This window comes from Alexandromys fortis, unplaced genomic scaffold, assembly GCF_014885135.2.
Source record: "Alexandromys fortis isolate MF-2015 unplaced genomic scaffold, M_Fortis_MF-2015_v1.1 scaffold_11, whole genome shotgun sequence".
In the NCBI taxonomy this organism is placed as follows: domain Eukaryota; kingdom Metazoa; phylum Chordata; class Mammalia; order Rodentia; family Cricetidae; genus Alexandromys; species Alexandromys fortis.
Window position 1 is genome coordinate 4,627,542 of NW_026067912.1, and position 16,203 is coordinate 4,643,744.

The 16,203-nt window shown below is 35.7% G+C and overlaps 1 protein-coding gene across 3 annotated transcripts in view; it reads right to left on the reverse strand.

Annotated features, from left to right (window-relative positions):
* Gabrb2 (gamma-aminobutyric acid type A receptor subunit beta2) overlaps positions 1-16,203 on the reverse strand; it is a 195,141-nt gene that overhangs the window by 126,758 nt on the left and 52,180 nt on the right. The window lies entirely within an intron of this gene.

Here is a 16,203-nt window from a genome sequence, read left to right on the forward strand (position 1 = left end):
AAAAAACAAGGACTTCTTGAAGTTTGCAGGCAAATGGATGGAAATAGAAAACACTATCCTGAGTGAGGTAAGCCAGACCCAAAAAGAGGAACATGGGATGTACTCACTCATATTTGGTTTCTAGCCATAAATAAAGGACATTGAGCCTATAATTCGGGTTCTTAGAGAAGCTAAATAAGAAGGAGAACCCAAAGAAAAACATATAGGCATCCTCCTGAATATTAACTCATTTTTGAAAGCACCTACTGTGTGATATGCATCCAATCTAGACGTAGGCAATATGAATATAAGGTAAGGTAAGTATGTCTATCTACACAAATGTTGTATGTTACAGGAAGATAGATCTCAACAAATAATTATGTAACTCTTCTTTTTTTCTTTACAAAATGAGTGCCCAAGGTTGTTTTAGGTAAGAGATAAACACAAATTTAAAATAATATATAGACACTTGCTTTCCTCTGTCCTGAAACAATTAACTAGCATCTCAAATCTAAGATTTCATGCATTGATTTATTCAACAGATGTTTAATTCATTCCTGGTATGTGACTGGAAGTGATGAGGAATAGATCAAAGTCTGATCTCAGGGAATTTGTAAACAAAGCGTAGATAAATGAACAGAGCACCACACAATGCTGTAGTTCATCAAGCTAATAAAGCAAATTTAGAAGCATTTATCTGGGATGGTGTGAATAAAAGCTGCTCTAAGGAGCTGGGATGGTGCAGAAGCCAGATAAGACCAAAGCACTGATTATTAGAAAAACATTCTAAGCACATGACTGTGTACAAAGGTCCCATGGTTAAAGTACAATTGTCATTTTTAGTTAACAGAGTAAAGACATTCACACAAGAGAGCAGGGGTAGATAGAAAGAGTAGGAATAGAACACAACCTAAGATTTACCATTCAGAAGAAAATGGATATTTAAAAAACCCAGCTATAAAATGACAACAAATGATGAGTAAATGGGAAAGAGGAACCCTATTTACTTTTATTTAAAAAAAAAGTGAACTAGTGCGAACACTGTAAAAATCAGAATAGACATTTTTACAGAAATCTAAAAATAAAATTACAATATGACTCAGGTTACAACTTGTGGTCATACCAGAAAGACTCACAGTCCTACCACAGAGATATCTTCACATCGATATTAACTTGGCATTATTAGCTGTAGCAAAGAAATTGAACTAGAATAGACGACCATCAATGAATGAATGAAGACATGTAATGCATATAAACAGTGAAATCTTGTAGTCCTGAAGGAAAAAGTTACATCAACAGGGAAAATTATGAAACTGTAAGCAGTTAACAGAGAGAAGCCAGACTTTGAGAAACAAATTTTTCTTGTTTTCTTTCTCATATGGACTTAGACATACAGAAAGAGAGAGAGAGAGAGAGAGAGAGAGAGCGCACATGTGCATCAGGGTTATGAAACTAGACATGACACCATAGGGAAGAAGGAGACCAGTCAAAGAGGGTGAGAGGTTGGAGAGGATGGAGACGGAGGGGATGAAGGGATGGGGAGATGGGCAGGATGGAGGGGGTGGAGGGGATGGAGAAAATGGAGAAGATAAAGAGGGTGGAGAGGATGGAGAGAATGGAAAAGGTGGAAAGGATGAAGAATATGGAGGGGATGGAGAGGATGGAAAGAATGGAAGATGGAAGTGGAGGAGAAACAAGAGTTGGTTATTAGGTACACATTTACTTCCTTTTACCTGAGGTGATTAAGTATAAATGGAGCTTTTAATATATGCTCAATCTATTCAGAACTATTATGGAAATTAAATAAATAATGCAAATGCAATTTGTAAACCACAAAACCCAATATATTATGAATAAAGCATTTACATATATATTGTGACATGCTTGATCCATTAGAAGCCTATAGGCTCAAAGGAATTGCTCTCTCCCCTTTATCTGAATGACTAACTGGAGGACCAAATACTCATTTGAAAAAAGATAATTACAAATCTATTTTAAAATTAATTCACAATGACCTACTTGAGGGCTTTAAGAAATGAGAATCATGTCTTAATAATGCCAGCAGCCTGAGAGGCGAAATCAGCACCAGGGCACAAATAATGAATGAGCGAAATGCTGTAAACTGTGCCTCTGGGATTTCTGCCCAGAGCTGTATAATTCTGTATATAAGGAATGCTATTCAATCTTTCCAATGTCCCAAGTTTTTAGAAATATAGTTGGGATTTATAAATCCTAATTCAGTGCCTCACATATTATATGCTATAAACACTTAGAAGAAATGGATAAACATACATACAAAAAGTTTAAATGTGTCTCAAGATTTGCACATCTGCTCACTTTGTCCTCATCAAGAAGTTATTTCATCAAACAGCCCCTAAATTTAGCATCCAGATTTCTGTTTTAATAATACAGATATGCTAATATTCTAAAGGCATTTTGGATAAAACTCACTTCAACAGACCACCCTGAGCATTACTCTGAACAGTCCTGAAAGTTTTACATATTCATAAAGTGTCAGCTGATACATATTTGGAGACATGAAATTAAATTCTATTTTGGTCCAAATAAATGGTAATGTCGTGATTCACGTTACAGGCTAATTCCTGTTATTTGTCAGCAAGGCATTTCCTGCTAAGACATAGTCCCATACAGAACCTGAACTTCGTGCAAGCTAGAGTATCAGTTCCCTCTTCTTTTATCTCAAAATTACACACACACACACACACACACACACACACACACACACACACACACACCATAACACTGTCAAGAAACAAAGGATTCATACACATGAGGAAAGAATATTCCTATAGGTTTTCCTCCCACTATCCATTTGTTTGCTTCAGATAAATCCACTCAACTTTCATAATGATCTTGAATCATTTAGGATTTAACTATAGGGAGCTGTCTCAAAGTTGGTGTAATTCCCGGCCTGACCACAATCCTAATCATCAACCACAAAAGACAGATTTAGAACATCAAAAGTAAAACTAATTCTTTTTCAATCTTTTAAAAACTGAAATAAACCCACTGTATCTTGCTTGTCCTACCAACTCCAAGCAAAATATAAATCTAGAAAGAATGTGAAAGTTTTTAATCTGGTGATCATTGGAATTAAACATCAGTTATGTGAAGACCATGGACAAGAAAGAGAAGGAAATGCGAAGTAACCACTACAAGGGTGATATTATTATTTTAATTTTGTCTTCATTGTTTTTTATTGAATTAACATACATGCAGGTACACACATGCCCACACACAGAGATGGAAGCACATAGCCCTAAATAACTGGAAATACATGCTTTATTCATGATTTCAAGGGTGAATATTATTAAGCTATCATTTTCCCTGAACTTAATCTGTAGATTTGACTCAATACCATCATTAACCATGCTGTCCCCATATGGGGTCTTTTTGTTAATATTAACAAGATGTTAAAATTCATATGCAAAACAAAGGAATGAGAATAGCCAAAATAGTTGGGCATTAGGGTGCAAGACTTTAACCCAGAACTCTGGAGGCAGAAGCGGCAGATTGCTCTGAATTTGAGGCCAGTGGGGTACAGAATGAGTTCCTGGATATCCGAAAACAGAGCTGTTACACAGAGAAACCTTGTCTTGAAAAACAATGCATAAAACAAACAACAAACAAAAAGAATAGTCAGAATGATTTGGAAAGGAAATAACAATATTGAAGGATACAGGATGGGTTTAAAGATTAAGAATGAAAGTAGACTCAGATATGTGATGATAGCTACAGAAACATAGATCAATAAAACCTAAGAGCCTAAAAATAACCAAAAACACCTGTATTTTTACTTGATGTTCAACATAGGAACCGATGTAATCAATTGGAGAATGTATAATCTTTTCAGCAACTGTCCAATTTAACTGGAATATTCATATAAATACTAGTGGACTCATCCTTCTGGAATCCTATGTCCAAATAACACATTCTCCTATGAGCTATCTTCATCACGATAGTCTATCACAACAATTAAAAACTAACACACAAAGTATGACATACAAATGTGTTTATATACACATGTACATATAAATATGAAATTGTCAAAATGAAATTCAATCATTTGGATGCTATCCTAATAGAGTAATTTTAAAAATTAAAAAGAGAAAAGATACATTGCTTTCATGTAATATAACATAACTAAGCAATAAAAAAACAAACGTTGTGTAATGTATCACTGATTAATGAATGCAAAACATGAAGTGAAAGAACTGAGACCCAAAGGATTCAGATTATACAACTAAATTCCTATGACATCCTGGGAAAAGTAGAACTTTGGGGAAAAAGAAGGGTATTACTTAGGGATCCAGTATGGGCTAGGAGATGGTTTCAGTCCAGAGGTAACATCAGTGATTTTGAATGACTCCTCTGTATCTCTTTTGCTTGACTAGTTACAGAATTTTAGGACTTTCTGAAAACTGCAAAATCTATTCTTACATGAGTGCCTCACTTTGCATGCCAATAAGAATGTATTTTGACACCTCCTTTAATAGTAATGTGGCTGCTGGGAGAAGAAAAAGTAGCTTTTTCCCCACTGATAGTCCCTTTATATGTTGTCTGATGCAGACCAATATACATATACATCATATACATATGCATATATATGTAAAAGTAATAAAGAAAATGAGGCTCTCAACTTGAGAATAAGGACATGGATAGGGCTGGGGGTAGAAAAAGGGAGGGGGGAGTGATGCAATTCAACTCAACTGAAATAGTTTTTTTTAAAGAATATTGTTTCTGCACCCATTCACACCCACGATCTCTATCTTTGTACTTTGATCTTCTTAAGTTGCAAGGAGAACATAGTATATGGAAGTTTGGAGACACAGGGCGGGCTTCATATGTGATGGGGAAGAAATTATCTGAAACAAATAGGCTTCCCCCATGCATGTGTGAGATCATCTGCCCATAGCAGGAGAGGTTAGTAAGGGCACTTTTAATGGTTATGGGTTCTGTAGTCTCTTTATAAACAAAGGTGGTGGGCAAGGTCTTTTCTAAAACTAAAATAATTTGATTCCACAAATGCTTTGCTGACTTTACATTCAAATATCTTTAATACCGCTTTGGAAATGATGTAATGATAAAATTGACTATTTTTTATGATGTCTCATTTTTTTGCTTATTTTTTTAATTTATTTATTTCTTTATTAATTAATTAAAGATTTCTGTCTCTTCCCCACCACTGCCTCCCCTTTCCCTCCCCCTCCCCCAATCAAGTCCCCCTCCAACGTCAGCCCAAAGAGCAATCCAAACTGCCTAGGCTCCCACAAAACCAATAGGTGCAGTAGGATCAAAAACCCATTGCCATTGTTCTTGGGGTCTCAGTAGTCCTCATTGTCTGCTATGTTCAGCGAGACCGGTTTTATTTTTTTAATAAGTGATTATTTTCCAGACTATAATGGCCTCATATTTTTATTTCCTGTCATTTATTTTCTTACATTAAGACTCAAACTTTTGTTGAATCTTTTTTTGTCAGTGTTCTAGAAAATAGATAGCCTGAAATAATTTGTGAATACATACTTTTATTTTCAAACTTTATTATATTATGTGTTGTCTGATCATGCTCCTTTTGACCTTTCCCTGCTGTTTTAAAGCATATGTTGGTGATGTGTGCATGTGTACACATGTTAGTACATGTGTGGTTGCATGTGGGTGGCATGAGCACATGTGTGTACATATGTAGACACAAAACTCAATAGTTTTCCTAGATATTTTCCCTTTTGTTTATTGAACTCATCGAGCTTGAGCTCACCAGTGCCAGGGAGTCTAGCTGACTGATTTTCTGAGGGATCCCTTTTCTCTGCTCCCTGAGATCTGAGATGCCAGACAGTTGTCCCACGTCATGCCTACTCAGCTTTCATATGAGTCCTGGGATTCAAATTCCAGTCGTTACACTTGTACAACATTATTTTTATCTACTAAGCCATCTCTCAGCCCCTTATCATGTTTTCTCCTTGAGTTTACTACTCCTTCAATCAGCAGTGTAGGTAAATACACCTGCATACACATAGATTTGATAATGGCCTCATATTTAAAAACAGCGTTGACATTTTTCTTTCTATTTTAATTTTATAGTTTAAAGTGAGAATTGCACAGTATTGCTATAGAAAATTATTCATAACTCCCTCTAAGATGAATATTTTACATGACCATAAAACTATCAAATTAGTAAACTAACACTCATATAATACTACTTACCATTAATAATCCACTGACCCATTGCATGAGCTCCCACTTTTTCATTAAAGTCATATTTTTGTTCTCCCAGGATTCACCCAAGTTGCCACCTTTACTTTATACACTCCTTTAAACTGGGATAGTTTCCTAGTCTCATTATTTTTGTGGTAATGCTTTTAAAGGCTTCTGGTCAGTTCTTTTGTTGAATATCATTCAATCTGGATGTTCTGGCCTGTGTATCTAGTAGACTGGGGACACAATTTTAAAGAGCATGCCATCCAAGCTATGAGCTATCCATCACAGAAGAGATAGTGTATGCCATTCTGCATATCCTTACTGATGGGAATTTTGTATAGTTATTAAACTGGGTCTCAGTCAGGCGTCTCCACTGTGCTGTTACTATTTCCATTTGTAGTTAAAATAATCAATGTGAGATATTTCAGGAACACAGAAACCATAAACCAATAACCTTATTATTAGGCTAATATTGATAAATATTGTTTTCTTTTAACCCAGTGGTTCTTAACCTGTGGGCTGTGACCTCTTTGGGGTTCAAATGATCCTTTTACAGGGGTCACCTAAGACCATCAGCGAACACATAAATTTACATTATGGTTCATAACAGTAACAACATTACAGTTATAAAGTAGCAATGAAAATAATTTTATGCTTGGGGGTCACCACAACATTAGGAACTATATTAAAGGGACACAGCATTAGGAAGGTGGAGAAGCACATTTTAATACCTTTCAAGATTCCATCTCTCCACCTTAATCAATACTCAAAGCAGCAGGCACTTACATAAGCCTGATCACTGCATGCATGAGAAGTTTCCCCCATAAGCATCCTTTTTTCTCTCTGTATTGACTTCCCAGACTGTGCCCTGTTCTGGCCACTTCTTGAAACAGATCGTTCTGCTGTGTGCTGAAGTTTTTTCCTGGTCAATCCTATAGGTTTCACTCCTGTGTCTGTACCCACTACTTATCAGAAAGCCCCTTCTTTCCCTCTTACTGCCATTCCATCTGTGGCTTTCCATTTCTTTTTATTTTTCTCTCTAGAGAGCTCAGCATTTCTACTCTATAGATCGTTTCTTCTGTTTTTCCATGCCACCATTACTCATTTGGAAAAAACAATCACCAATATATTTTCATTTTCCCATTTAATTTTCTCTATCTGGGGAGAAGCCATCAGAGTAATGAGTGTGTTTAATTTGTGTTTGGTCTGTCCTTTGAGCATACGAGAGCATCTGCTAGCTTCTTTAATGGGAAGACTTTAAAATAATTCTTATCCATGATAAAATATGGGATTAATCTACTTTATCTACTGTAGCAATGTTTTGCAAGCTTTTAAAATGACTGTTACTACACTAGAATCTTGAGCTTCAGTGATTTAATCTTGCTTGTATGTTCTTGTTGATAATAGCTTTATCTCCCAGATTAGATATTTTCAGAGAAATCTCACTTTCTCTTCTAAGGCTTTTGTGACTTTTGAAAAAAAAAAGAATTTCTTTTAATTACCACTTGCGGAAACAATGTGTTTCTAGTAATCATGGTTTATGACTTTCCTTTAGCTACTGGTATGCCAAGACTTAGGTTCTGAACTGAGAATTCCAACTTCTTTTTCTTCTAAAGTGGTTCTGGTACTGTGAAAGGCAATAAAATCCTATGACCAGGAAATTGCATGATTTGTTTAAATGTAACACGTTTCTTGTACATAAAATGCCACCCTTGCTCAACATGAACGCTGCAGGTTCCACTCTCATTCTGGGAATAGTTTATTAATCTGAGGGCAAGCTAGATTACGCTTTCACATTCCCTTCTTGTAATTCTACTGAACTCCACAAACTGAAATGCCAAACAGTTTTCACAGTTAAAAAAAAATCTCATGATTTTTTGCCAATGAAATTACATGGGATGTGTAATTGAAATGATTTCTAAACATTACAACATAAAACTTAATTTTATATAGGACATAGTTTTCAACATCACATGCTGTGCTCTCCCTGATAGAAATCCCCACTTATTCATGTAGGCAGAGGCAATGTTTAGCACACTTTTAGGTGAGAGTACAGCTGCCTGATATATAGCATTAATTTCTGGTGAACACAGAGGAGCATTCATGAAAGTCTCTAAAATGTGATTCCTTTTACTCAGTATTGCTTTCTTAGCAATGTATTTTAATACTGTGTTGCTTGTTCTTAATTATGCATGTGTATGGGTATGTGTTGGTGTGAGTGTGTGTGCACATGAGTGCAGGTGCCTGTGCCCATCAAAGACATTGCATCCCTCTCAGAGCTGGAGTTACAGGTAATTGTGAGCTGTCTGAAGGGGGTGTTAATGGGATGCAACTCAGGTCCTTTGGAAGAGCAGTGTATGCTCCTCACCGCTGAACCATCTCTCTAATCCTAGAAATATTTGTAGAAAAAGAAGTTGAATGCTAGGTTTTCATCCCTAATATCATGACAAATCTGATATATCACCAGTCCTAACTGTTGATATAAAATTACCATTACAGGTGAACTATTACAATGTAGTTGTCACTACTATCTCCCCATTAACAGCCTTGCCCTCACATAGAGCTGTGTTTTCCTTGGTAAATGGAGTCTGAAAGCTTTTCACTATGCATAGAATGAAATACCAACTTGCTTCCACAGCTTTGTATGGACTTGGGCACTCCTATTTCTTTGGAGCTGCCTTTTATTGTCCCCCTTCCCCCCTGACTTCAAATCATTAAACACATTTATTTTGGCTTTTCCTATTGTTCAAATACTTCAAGTTTTTTCATACTTTTCAAACACTGTCTTAAGAAAGATGATGGACAAGCTACATTTCTATGTCTTGTTAGAACTCAACTCAAAGATGACACCTTAAATCATTTTATTAATTATTATTCCCAAATCCTCAAAGTACTCATTCTTCTCACTCACATGTATTGGAGACTTAGTTTACATTTTTTCAAACCATTCTCAATTTTCAGACCCCTCCGAGATACTGGCATTCTTTTTATTTTTTATAGCTGTTCAAATTCTACTACCAAAAGTCCTATGGAGATAAAGACCTGTAAAGGACATAATCTATCTATTTAAGGTAGAAAGAACCTCCAAGAAGTATGTATATAGTCCCACCAAAGCTGTTTATGTGTTTGTACCTTTATACAATGCTCTTTCTTCCACAGCTGAGACCATAAATTATGATCCAATTACAGGTCACAGTAATACTTCCACATTATCAGCCTTCTAAACTAGAATGAAAGGGAGGATAGTTCATCTCCCCCTTAGTGGAAGTTGTTCACAGCAGATGTTCAATTGCAGCATTTTAGAAGAAGCACATGGTAGCAGTCCTGAATAGCAGTGAGACACATATTTGGGGCAGGGGACTTGCAACCAAGATCACTCATCAAGAACAGTTGAGGTCAGAACGGACTAATTATATTCTTGCTTCTGAAATGGAAATGCATACTGTCACAGCAGTAAGAGTTTCCATTATTTTGCTTAATTCATTTCACATTTTATTATAGTTTACCCTCTTATTGATAGTCCAGTTCAAATGATAGAAGCAATGTTTCTATTAGTCAGTTCACACATGAAAAGTGATTGGCAGAACGCCTGGCTCAGATTTAGGGTTCTGTGAGAGTTGTATATTATATTAGCCTTATCCATGTGAGATATATATATATATATATATATATGAATAGTAAAAGAATCTTCAAAATTATGTCTTGCATATGGATTTCATTGACCATATACTCTATCTTCTTACAACTCCATCAATCTATAATACCCATGAAAATGTTAATTTGATTTTGATCAACTTTTCCCCATATCGCCTTCATTATCCTCCATCACTATCCAAAATGAACTAAAAACCATCAAGCATACATAAAAGAAGTTATATCTGTTTTATTGCCAGACCTGAAATCACACAACATAATGAATTCATATATGGATAGAATTGTCCTTGATACTGAAGGTGTGAACCTTCACATTAAATACCTCACTTTTACACTTGATGTTGAGGGAGATGAGGATGCATGTTGGTTTGTGGACATTCTTCACGATTTGAAAACCTCAAGTTCGCATATATGACAGTACCACAAAACAGATACAGACCAAATTCACACAAAAAAAAGTGACTCTCTCAATTAGCTTTGTGCAGGATGAGGGAAATAATCTGGTTTGGGCAGAGAATCCCATTGGGGAGCATATAGCAAACTCAAGCTATGCAGAGTTCTGCCTGTAGTAATAGCTTTCTCTGAAGCAATTCAATTAGAAAAATGCTTCTTACAAATGATCATATATTTAACTTACATTCACATCAGTCTGGGAGGAACTGGGGTCTCTTCAGAATATAATATTTGAACTTGGTTTTTCAAAAGGACAATAGATACATGGTAGCTAGCAATCAGTCATTAAATTTATTTCATCACAGTAAATAATTTCAGTGGATAAATAATTAACTCACTCGTATCGCATAACTTTTAAAATTAAAGTATTTTATAAGTGAGTTTTTCATGGCTCTTTAGTTTGTGTTCAGAACAAAAATAAAACTCACATTATACCCCAACACTTAAGGAATTTGTCAAACTCAATCAAATGCCTGGCCATGACAAATTGACATTTTCAAAGCTCTTTAGGTTTGTACACACCTATCCTAATAAAAAATTAGGCAGAGTATTTTAAGCTCCCTCTGTTGCATAGCTCTTCCTTCAAACTGAAACATTATCTCCTTCACGTTCCTGGTGAATCTCAGAAGGCAAAGTAAACTTAGAAGGCTAGAGAAGTTCACAGTGTTAGAAAGGCTCTCTCCACGCTTACATTAAGCAGTAAACAACTGCAGGAGAAGAGGAGCAATAGACTGTTGCAGGTGCCTGCTTACTGTCTGGGCAGGGAACGCCACAGAAGCTGCTCTAATGAGTTTGCACCTACGAGTGGGCATTTGGTAATGTAGCTACTTTTCAGTTATACCCATTCCCTTATCGGTAACTCCAGTAAATTCATAAGCCAGTCTTGGCTGAAATGGTTTCCAGGGTCTCCTGGTACCCTATCTCGGATAAGCAGATGTCTGTTCATATTTCTTCAAGAGAAGTCACACGAGACTGTCTTATTTTGTGTAAATATATTCTGTGGAATTCATACAACTAAAAATAAGCTTCATAATGAGACATATCTCAAGATGATCTACCATCATTAAGGGATGAGTGAATTAATACAAGGATAGCCATTTTTGTAGACAACTTAGAAAATATTCAGCGACTAATGCATTATGCCATGATTCAAGATGAGAAAAAAATAAAAAAGGGATGAATTTCATAAAGATAAAACAAATTTAACTTTATTTTTTAAGACCACAGGAACAAGAACTAATGATTCCACTTGTTTGAGGAATAGGGTTCCAGACTGGAGTGAATATTTCATTAAAGTAAAAAAAAAAGCACATTTGATTCAGGTTCACTATACTTTACCACCTTTAGTTTTTGCTGCTTAATTTAGTGGGTTCCTATGGTCGAAATAATACTATCTGTGTCTCCCTTGCTGCCCTTCCCTATGTTCTGTCAAAATGTCCATAGAAGAACAGAGTGGAATATCACCAACTGTAAGTCCCTGCAGATAATCCAGCCATGAGAGACTTGCCAAGTGACACCTTAGTGCTTGTTGATACTTTAATACATAAAGGCAAGCATAACTTATTGCGTAGCTATTACAAATCAGAATTATGCAAAGGCTGCACAGATCTTTATTTAAACCAGAGTTTCAGTTTTCACAAGACTTCAGTTCAAAGTGAGATACAGACTATAATTAAATGAAAATGTCAGCTTTGAGATACGCAATCACATAAAAATTTATACTACAAATGTTACGATAAAGATCAAAGTATGGAGAAAAGAGAGATGCTAGGGAAAGTAGAAGAGGAAGCTGGACTGGTGGCACAGAGTCACAGTGCTTAACAGAAGAGAGGACAAGATTTACCATGAGTTAAAGGCCAGCCTGGGATACACAGTGAGTTCCAAGTCAGCATGGGGTCTTTAACTACATAGTGAAATCCTGTCCAAACAAAACAAAATAAATAAAACATGAGAAAATAGATAAGAAAGATTATTTGAAAAAAAGCACAGAGAATAATATTTTATAAGCTTACTTAAAATATAGATATTCTTTAGGGTATATATGTATATGTATAGATGCTAGCTTGCTAGATGATAGATAGATAGATAGATAGATAGATAGATAGATAGATAGATACAAACAGGCACTCATATACACAGACAAATGGTTAGATGGTACAGTTTAAATGGAATTAATTACAGATTATTTAGCAAAAACCTCAATGATGGTCAAGGGAAACCTCTCTTCCACTAAAGGATATTTCCACTGGCCTTTGTTGCATACCAAAAATGAAAGGTTGGAGATTATTTCTGAGACACCACAAACTTCAAACATATGACTTTGAAGAATCAACTTAAAACTGACCTGGTAACGTGCTCTTTGAGGACTAGTTCTGCTTATACTAGAAGGTGTGCAAGCTGCCAGCGGAGAGTGAAATCACTAGATCTACCTAGCTGTAAGTTTTTCAAAGCCCAATAATGACCAGCCTGTAAGATCTCCCCATGGTGCAGTCGCAGCACTTATGTCTCAGGAAATAGCCAAGAGCTAATTGGACTCAAGGTCCACTCAATAGGATGAAATGCACGCCTGGAACTGTAACCATAGCTAAGTATCAGCGGCTGTAGAGGTCATAGACTCGAAAGGAGAAGCTACAACTGTCATTTTCCTGAATCAATGTAGTTTCTAACTGTCTTCAGCCCTGATTAGTGCAGCTTTTACCCCTTACTAAAGGAATTTCTTTTTCCAGCAGTTGGAGGCTACTACAGAAATCCACACAGGTAAAAACAGAGAGAATAAGTGACCCTGAGGTGCCCAGCCACAGTTGGTACATCTGCAACACACACCCTTTATCTAAGGGTCAGGGAACATAATGGATGGGTGGGGCAGAAAGATTGTAAGAGCCAGAAGAGCAAGACGTCTGTAGCTAGAGAGTGTTTTCTAGATAAGACAGGGAAGTTTTACTCATAACATCTCGACAACATGGTTGTCTAAGCCAGACCTGCATAATAACCACAGCCGTCAACATACCAAATTAGATGGAGGACATTTCACAAGACCCCAGTCTAGATGAAAACCTACAAGAATTTAATACTGAGTAATGGAGGTCAAAGTAGTTTTCTCCATCCAGGGATGAGCTCACGGAAAGTGTTTCCTTTCCCACGTGGTCATTCCTAAACACGTGTGCCTAGGAGCAATACTAAAGGAACTCAGCAGGTGTGTGTGTGTGTGTGTGTGTGTGTGTGTGTGTGTAAGAGAGAGAGGGGGAGAATAAGAGAGAAATAAGTATAGAAGATGTTATGAATTTGACAAGCAGAAGAAGGGTAGGTAAAATGGAAAAGCTGAGGGGAAGAGAAGGAGCAAGCAAATTTTATAAATTTACTGTGCTTAGGTAAGAAATTCTGAAAGAAAGAAAAGAGGGAAAGAAGAAATTAAGAAAGAAAGAAAAAAATAACCAAAGAACTCTAACACAGAAAAAAAGAAAATAAGAAACTAAGCTTTTTAATTCTTAGTCAAAATTTCAAGTTTTTTTCTAAGTGTCTTTACTTAGACACTATTGAACCATTCCCCGAATCTCACTAAAACTCAGTGTAATTTTCTATAAAACAAAAGGCAATAAAATACCTATTTTATCAGACTGTTTTGAATATTGCATCATATAATTCCTGTGTAGAAGTGAGAGAAGTGTCTGGTATATAATAAACTCAAAATAAAGATTTAAAAAAAGACTGGAAGATTTTTGCACTACAATAGGATTAACACAAAGACGTCAATTGGAAATCATAACCAGAGTAGTTACACAAGGAAAGAAAATAAAAAGATACTGAAGTAGAAAAGAGAAAGAAATAATATCCCTGACGCACTTTTGATGTATAAAAGACCAGTTGACAAAAGCTGTGAGAACTAATAATTTAGAAAAGTTATGAAGTACAAAATGAACATCCACTCAGTTTTATTTTTGTAAATGAAGAATGAAAACTATTAAATGGAAAAATATTTGTCAGTCGTGTTTTTGATGTTAACACTGAAAATATAATAATGAATTCAACAACAAAACATAATAATATGACATAACAAAGAACACTACTCGAGTGTACTTTACCAAAATAATGTACAAAGTTTCAAGAAAAGATGCTGAAATTTATGACACTATAAATTAAAATCTCAATGAATATCACTTTACCCATATGTTAGCTACTATAAGCAATTGACCAAACACAAAATCAAAATTTAGAACATGTAAAAATAGGAAGATATATAAAATAGAAGTTATAGAATATTTATAGATATTGGATGGAATTCTTGTATTATTGATGAGAATGAAATGGCATACATATTATGGAAAAATATACCTGTTTCAATGAATGAATGAATGAATGAATGAATGAGTCCATATAATCCAGGATTATCTTTTCAGGAAATAGTTGAAATCGGGAATCTGTTAATCTAATCTATGCTTTTATACCATGCACACAAACCCAGATATGATCCCCAACACTATGAAATTATAGCAGTTAAAAGCAGGATGGTTCAACATATATTTTGTTATCCATGTTCTCAACATTATAACAGCAGCCGAAACAGAGACTAAACTAAATTTTTCACCAAAGAGAAAAGGATAAAAGAAAAAGAGATATATGAACACACAAACACACACACACACACACACACACACACACACACACACACCAGAATATACCCAGACATCATGGGATGTTATTCAGTATTAAGAAGTAAGAGGAAGAAATCCTAACACACGGCATACCACAGAAAACCCTTGAAAACATCATGCTTAGCGAAATAATCCAATATCAATGTTAAAAATTGCATGATTTAATGCAAATGAGTCATATAATGACTCAAGAAGTCAGGAAGTAGAATAGATAAGGAAAGGAGGGAGTGAGAAATGGTTTCAGTCTCAGAGTGTTCATGGTATCAGATGGCAAGATCTGTTAGTGCTGCAATATTGATATAATAAGGTGACTGAACTGATATCTTCTTTAAGGAGTATATGAGGCACATTTATCATTTATGGCACTACTGTTTGCTAAGCAAAGTATTACATCACAAACCAATCATTACTTTGTTTATGTTTGGATTTCTATATCTGACGGTAAATGGCCTTTCTATGAAGTGCAAGCTAGCCTTGAACTAGCAACTCACTATTCTTAGCTTTCTGAGTATTTGGACTACAGAGGTTAACAATCATGCCAGGCTATCCTATAGCTTTTAATGAAAGATATTATAATAAAACTATAAGAGAAGCCAAGAACAGTTTTTCCTCCCATTTACACAAGTGGGGTGTTTAAAACAAGCAAACAAATACCTCCTGAGTACTAATATCATCATTTGTATTCCCACAAGTGCAGAGACGAGTCTGATGAAAGCAACTTGGAAAACATGAAGTTGGCTCTGTCTCCATAAAGGGAAGAGATGAAATAAATGACATGCATAGCTTTGTTGCTGTCTATCACTTTTGAAATGATTTGAAAATTCGCCTTAAGCGCATTAGCATGCATAAAACCATGCAATTTTTAAAAAGTAAACTCAATGCCTAATCTTTTACATTGCCACTTGGACCTGATGTGACACATGTGGTGTTCGCCTCAAAAGCAATCTTTGAAATATAAACCATCAACACTTAAGATTCCATTTTGTGATCACCACCCACTGGACAGAGGTGTATATTTTTTATTAAGCATATAAAACTAAATAACTTACAATATGCTTCTTGTGGAGTTTTCTAACGGCCCATTAATCTACTGGTTACAAAATAACTTCACACAAGACATTGCAGAGACAAGTGTATTGCCCACCTGGGTTTTCATGAGCCTTTGCTGTGACTGACGACAGTGCATTCTTATATGTGTTGTGTTTTTGATAAAGGTCTCACCTTATTTACAATTACAGTGACTAGCGGAGCC